This window comes from Thalia democratica, unplaced genomic scaffold, assembly GCF_965202585.1.
Source record: "Thalia democratica unplaced genomic scaffold, ktThaDemo2.hap1.1 HAP1_SCAFFOLD_1246, whole genome shotgun sequence".
NCBI lineage: Eukaryota > Metazoa > Chordata > Thaliacea > Salpida > Salpidae > Thalia > Thalia democratica.
The window spans coordinates 1-7,075 of record NW_028140143.1 but is presented as its reverse complement, the minus strand read 5'-3'; the positions used below and the strand labels follow the sequence as shown (position 1 = coordinate 7,075).

The following is a 7,075-nucleotide window of genomic DNA, read 5'->3' as shown; positions in this document are numbered from 1 at the left end:
TTCAAAAATAAATTGAGATTAAAGCATTTATAAAATAGTTTTTAAATGTTGAAATAATGGTTTTTCCATTATAAAAATCACAATTTTTATACATTAAAGTTTATTGCAAACAAATACAAAACAGAAGTACTTTTCGGACACGCTCTTCAGTATTTTTTCGTGTCAAAACAAAGCTGAAATAATGATTTACTGATAAACACTAATAAAACTAAGTATGTAGAAAACAAATTAAATTTAACACAATAGTAATAATTAACAAATTAAGGCAATCGTTTAAATCAGAAATAATATAAATGTAACACAACTTTAACTATCAAACTAATTTAAGTTCAACGAATTAAACAAAATGGTCGAATAAACAAATTTCTTTTGTTTACAGAGACCTGGCTTTAAGCTTAAAATGTATATAGCTTCTAAAGTTTTTAGGTGAAATTCATTACGAGCAACTGATATTATTTTGAAGTTATCCACTTTATAGTTTTCGACACACTTAGGTTTAGTAATCAGGTGTGGCCAATCGCTGAACTACTATTTAGTTTTTTCAAATCATCAAATTTCTTTTCCTCGTTACATGACTTTATCTTGTTTAAAAGGTTTTTTGGTATGTGTTGGTTAATTCTTGCAATCAAATTGTTACTCGTTCTACCCACGTATGTTTTTTTACATAAACATACAAATTTATAAATTACATTGCTGGTGTTTAGGGTGGGTAATTTATCTTTGTTTTTAATCTGAAACAGTTTATTGGTTGAGTATACTATTCGTAAATTAACAGATCTATAGCCATTTTCTACTATTTTCTTCAAATTGTTATGCAAAACTGTATTCTGATTGTATGGCAACTTAAGGTATACCGGACACTTTTTTGGACCAAATTTTATTGACTCAAACCTTGTCTTTGTTTTTTGTATTGTGTTCTTTATTATGTCTAGAGGGTAACCTAAAGTCGCAAAGATTCTTTCCACATTTGATAATTCTGTTTCTAAATATTTTTCAGAACAAATTTCATTGCTCTATATGTAAGGCAACTGATTAGATTTAGTTTTTGTCTCATGTACTGTATGAGTTATAAGGGACATAGTCCCCACTGAAGGTACTTTTTCTCAAAATGTTCGTATAGAACATTTGATTCTCCCTATTGACCATAACATCTAAGAATGCTAAATTGTTTTCAGTTGCTGTTTTCATAGTAAATTCGAGGTTTGCATGCAGCTATTCAGTTTTAATAGAAATTCGTCTCTGTCTTTATCGTCTGTAAAGATGGCAAACGTGTCATCTACATAACGTTTGTAATAAATGGGAGAGATATCTTTTATGAGTTGTTGTTCATGGAAACCAACAAAAATGTTTGAGAGAATAGGACCAAGTGGCGACCCCATTGATATACCGTCAATTTGCTTATACATATGATTATTAAAGCTAAATTCTACTCCACAACATGCTAATATTAATAATTCTTTGAAGACTTCTGGTTTTAGGTATTTTGGAGCTAAACTGTATTTAAATAGTTCATTCACAACTAAATTAATGCACTCCTTAATCGGTAAGCTGGTAAAAAGAGACTTGATATCGAAGGAACACATACTAATGTTTTGCTGACTGATTTTTAACTGTCTAATATCATCAGCAAAACTGAATGAGTCTTTAATACAATAGATCGAGTATACTGATTCTAATGGTTTCAACATTTCCACACACCATTTAGCAATCTTATGTTGCGGTGAATTAATCATTGAAAGGACTGGTCTCAGGGGTACTTTTGCTTTGTGTGTTTTTGGCAACCCATACAGTCTGGGTCTGCATGACCCGGATGGGCGTATAGCGTCATAAACGCTTGCAGTGATTTTTTTATTATTTTTCAAAGATAGTAATCTTCGTTGAGTTGCACTTTCTATTTTTTGGGTATTATCACAATTATTCGCTGGACCCAATTTTACAAATTTATTGGTGTCCAGTAGGATATCATTCATTTTTGCCAGGTATTTATCTTTTTGGAGTAATACTACTCCGCTGCCTTTGTCGGGCTTGGAAATAAACAAATTTGGATTATTGACTAACTGTTTTGCAGTTTTACTGAATTCGTTGTAAAAGTTGTCCAATTGAGTTGAAGTTTTGTTCTTATCTTTGTAGTTTAGCGCTATTGCCACCAATTTTGCATTTAACGTCTTTTTTGTTAACTCATTCTGTGGTTTGTGATGATTAAGTTGGCCGGCCAGAACTTCAAATTCACTGCAAATATCTTCAAATTTCAGTTTTTGCTAGGTATGCAGAATTTTAAACCCAAATTTAATACAGTTTTTTCTTTATCTGTTAAAATATGTTCCGACAAATTAATTATGTTATTTATCTTTTCTGTATTTATCATTCCAAACTTTTTCTTTTTTAAGAGTTCCACTATATTACTATATTTTTCCTTTGAGAAGCATTAACATCAGAAACTTTCCTTTCTACATTATTCAAAATCAAAACCAAATCTTTACTGTCAATGTTGCTAAGAATATCCATTACGTTGTTTAAAATCAATTTAGTTCTACTCAGCTGGGACTCCATTTTTCTTATATCATCATTACAAAATACTCTTTCTATAGTCGTTGAACTTTTTAGTTTCGATTTTTTGATTCTAAACTGAATATATTTTGGTACAATGTGTTGTGTTACACACATTTTCAAAAATTCAATAGAATTTTTCAATTTATTCCTTTTGAAAGTTAAAGAGAGAAGTTTACGAATCAGCTTTATAACTTTGTGATCGTACTTAGACCTTAAATGTTTTAAATAAATAGTTCTATAGCTCGATCTTACTTTGTAGAAGTAAACTATAAGTTGTTATTAATTTCTTTTGCGAATTGATTTTTAGCATTTACTTGTTAAAGTTGGATAGCACAAAAATTTCATTATGTGAGGAAAGTACAATCTGACCAACCAAAAAAACCTAATACTTATCTTAATTTTTATTTTTTAATCAAATACATTCAATTTAAAATAAAAAATTACATACATATTAAAATAAAAAATTACTTTCAGATTAAAATAAAAACATATTTTAAAAGTTTAGAAAACGGTTAGAAAACAAATAAAATGATATAAAATTTGACTCATATAAACCTTTTTTCAAGTCACAGGTATTGTGAGCTGTCATTTGATAAAAAATTAAAATTTGGTAAAAAAAGTTATATAGTCTGATACAGGGGTCGGAAAACTGCGGCTCGCGGGCCAGATACGACCCTCAAAGCCAAAATCTGCTGACCGCGTAGTTGTTCTCAGCCCAAAATATATCTTTTTCAAATCAGTAAAAAGATTTTTTTTGTAGTAGTAGCTTAAAATTAGGCTCTTAGTTTAATAACTAATCGCTACCCAGTACTCTAATTTTGCCTTTTTTTTTCGTTTTTGATTTAAAGTAGTGCATTTATGTTGATGCTACAAATATTTTAATAAAACTGCGACCTGCGAGGGAACTTTTTTATACAGTTCGACCCGCAAACAAGTTTTCAAAAGAAAATTGGCAACTTATAAAAAGCTGCCGATCCCTGACCTAACACATAAAAGTACTGATAAAACTATTTTACTAGCTTATCTTTGATTAAAGTTATAATAGTATTATTTTTTTTCATACTTAAGTAATTACATAAACATTTAATATTTGATGACTAGTAGTTTAAGATTTATTAGATGTTAACATAATAAGTTAATTCAAATTTTTATAGAATGATAACATTTTTCTTCTAGTAACTTGGTTTTTATTACACCTTACTTTAAGTTATATAAAATTTAAGTATAAAAAGATAATGAAACTATGATCAGAATTTATTTGTCATTAGTGTAACTAAAATTTCAATATTTATAGATTAAAGTGTATTGAATATTACCTTAAAGTTTTTTAAAGTTTTCGTTAAACTGTTTAATTCTCAAAGTTGATTTTTTATGAATATTTTCTTTTTAAAGTTTCATTAAAAAATGTTTATCTTGCGAAAAACTTGTAAATACATTTCACTATAATTCGATTCCGACACTGGCCAGTATCCATAACGTGCCGTGCTCACATAATTTATAAGAAACAAAAACAAAGACATAAAACATTAACTATAACCTAGTATAAAAAATAAAGAAATTTTCTAACTAAAAAGATCTTTTAAATACTTTTGTTAAATAAAAACTGTGCTCTTACATTTTAGCTTTGATTAATTCGTTGTCTTAAGTCTACTTAAGCTTTCTTTCTTTTAGCTGTATACTTTTAAGAGATCGTTTAGCTGCGATCATCAGTTAGTTTTTTTTTAACACCGATAATTTTATATCTAACATTTAGAGTTGCACATACAAAACTCATTATAATCTCTTATTTTGAAACCAACGTTAAATTAACCAACTCACCTTATATTAAATTATTTCAACTGCTCATTTTGCGAAATTTGAATTCTGCGGACGCTTAGGTATCAATCTGCACATTGTTTGTCTATTCAATTTTTTGTTTATATTTTTATTACAACAATTAGTTTTAGACAAAAACAATGTAAGTGGAAGGTGGTAGTTTTCTTTATTTGCATACTAAAAGTTTTCTAAATAAAAATTTTGCACGTTTTTCCATGTGGTATATATATACATACTTTTTTGCTATCATTTCCTTAAGTACTTTATACAGAACTACAATCAAAACTTAATTAAATAGTTATAAAATTTTTAAATTATTATGATTTACACTTTACCGACTTTTATTCAAGTAGAACAAGTTAATTTAAAACTTTTTCTCGCTATTGTACATATTACATTGATATTTTTGTAAATAAAATATCTGAGTTTCATTATATACTAATCACTAAGGTTTTTAAATTAAGTAAAACTGATTACAAAGTATTAGAAAAAGAATGTTCAGACATATATTGTTGTTGTATCTATTAAATATTACAACAGAAAAATAACTAAAAAGTTTTTACAAATTAAGTTAGAAAAATGTTACAAGCTTATTTATGAAAACGTTGGTTTAACTTTATATTAAATAGTCAAAAATTTAGTGGATATACAGCAGTTGCGTAAAATCATTGCATTTTAAAACTTCAGCTTCAAACTTAAGTATCATTGTTTTAAATTTGCATTTTACTGTATGAACAATAGGGTACATCTTATATCTGACTTTGGGGTTTTACGGTATATTTTTTTAAGCATGCAAATTATGTAAAATAACAGCAGAAAAAAGCTTCTAAGCTTTTAGAAAAATATAGCTGATTACATTTAAAATTTTTTTCAACCGTTACTTTTATATTTTTAATGAAGTTAATTATTTTCAATATTTGATACTTTAAATTTATTTAAAAAAAATATCATCCTGTTTTTAAGTTTCTTTTAACAGTTATTTCATATGTTCAAAGATGACGAGAAAGTTTTAAAATTCAATTGGTTTCTTATTGGATATTGGAAGAAACAAATTATAAGATAAAAAAAAAATTACTTCTTTTACAGGATATTGGAATATATTTTTTCTTATTTAATGAATTTTGATTTCCTATGAGCAAATGGTTTTATTTCATTAGATGCCAAATTGAACAAAATTACTAAAAATGAACCTACGGAAATGAACTAAAGAAAATCGACCAACCGAAATATGAGCTGCTTAGTTGTAGGTTATTAAACGCATGTCAAGCCAATAGCAGCACAATTGTTCAAGTAGAACTAGTTTAGTTTTACTTCCAGTTATACAAAAATTACTAAACTATTTAATTTATTTTAACAAAATACTGACTTTATGTGATATGTTTTACTACTTCTAGTGTAAGTTCCAAATCTTACTTAAGTTGTACCTAAGCCCTTTATTTATTTGCACAATAGCTAGTGTAAGTTTCCAAATTTGGTTTAGCGGGCCAAATATACATACTCGAAACCGGGGAGTTTTGCGGGCCGGATTCTTTTTAAATTTTGTAAACATTGGCGAGCCGGTCATTCTTCATTCTGCAAGCTGTACGTTACTGACCCCTACGTTATATGATTAACCCTTTAGAGATAGAGTTTTGATGATATAAGTGTTAATTAGTGATGTACCGGACTCACTATCCGGGTCCGGGTCCGGCCGGATACTGCCATTTTTTGTCTGATATCCGGATCCGGCCGGATTCTAATTTGAAAAAAAAAGTACGGATCCGGTTCCGGCCGGGACTCTAATTTGAAAAAAAAGTCCGGGTCCGGTTCCGGCCGGATTCTAATTTGCAAAAAAAGTCCGGACCCGGATCTAGTTAGTAAAAAAGAGCATACTGAAAAGTATTTTTTTTAAAAACAAACCCTGTGTAAATTTTTGAGTCATTTTCGTCAGTTAAAATAAAACACCTACCGTGATTGGCTCATTTTGTACACGTGACTAATTTACATTTAAACTATGAAATAAACATTTCATGAAATGCAACTCTTTACATATGTTGTAGAATTGAAAACTTTGGAATGAATACTTGCATTATTATTGTTTAAAGTGGAGCTCAGAGAATATTTAGAATTAATACGGTTGAATGTACGAGCCAATGAGAATCATATGACGAAATGTTTCAAACTAAATACTGATGCAACCAAACATCAGAACATGACAGGCAGTTTATATGTAAGCAGTTAGTTAGTTTGGTGTGTAGCTTGAAGTAACAAAATATCTTGAACGTTTTTTTGAATGCTTATGGTAAGTAGTGTTTTGTTTTAAAAGTGAATATTTCAACAAGTGTTTAATTGTTTAAATATTTAAGCTAGGTTTATAGTCTAATAATTTATTAAAAATTTTACAGTTTCTTGTTTACTAAAAGTTTTATTTAATTTTAAATTTTATGTTTTAAGTCTTTTGATATAGATTTAAATAGCTTTCAGTTTTTAAAGTGTTACTAAAGTAATTATTAATTTTGTATATTCTAGTATTTCTTGTTGTGTTTTATATAAAAGATTCATCACTCAAAACTGTTGTGGCTGATTATAGAAAGTAGTCTCAGTTAGAATTTAGTATTTGTTAGATATTAATTAAACAAGGTAGGATTTAATTAATATATGTAGTACTAATAACTTAAGTGTACCACAATCAGTCCACAACTTTACTACCAAATTGTCAACCTTGGCTAGC

At 28.2% G+C, this 7,075-nt stretch overlaps 1 pseudogene; it reads right to left on the bottom strand.

Moving 5' to 3' along the window:
* Nucleotides 1-700: 700 nt before the first annotated feature.
* LOC145848131 (uncharacterized) lies at nt 701-2,550 on the bottom strand (annotated as a pseudogene).
* Between the last annotated feature and the right edge of the window lie 4,525 nt (nt 2,551-7,075).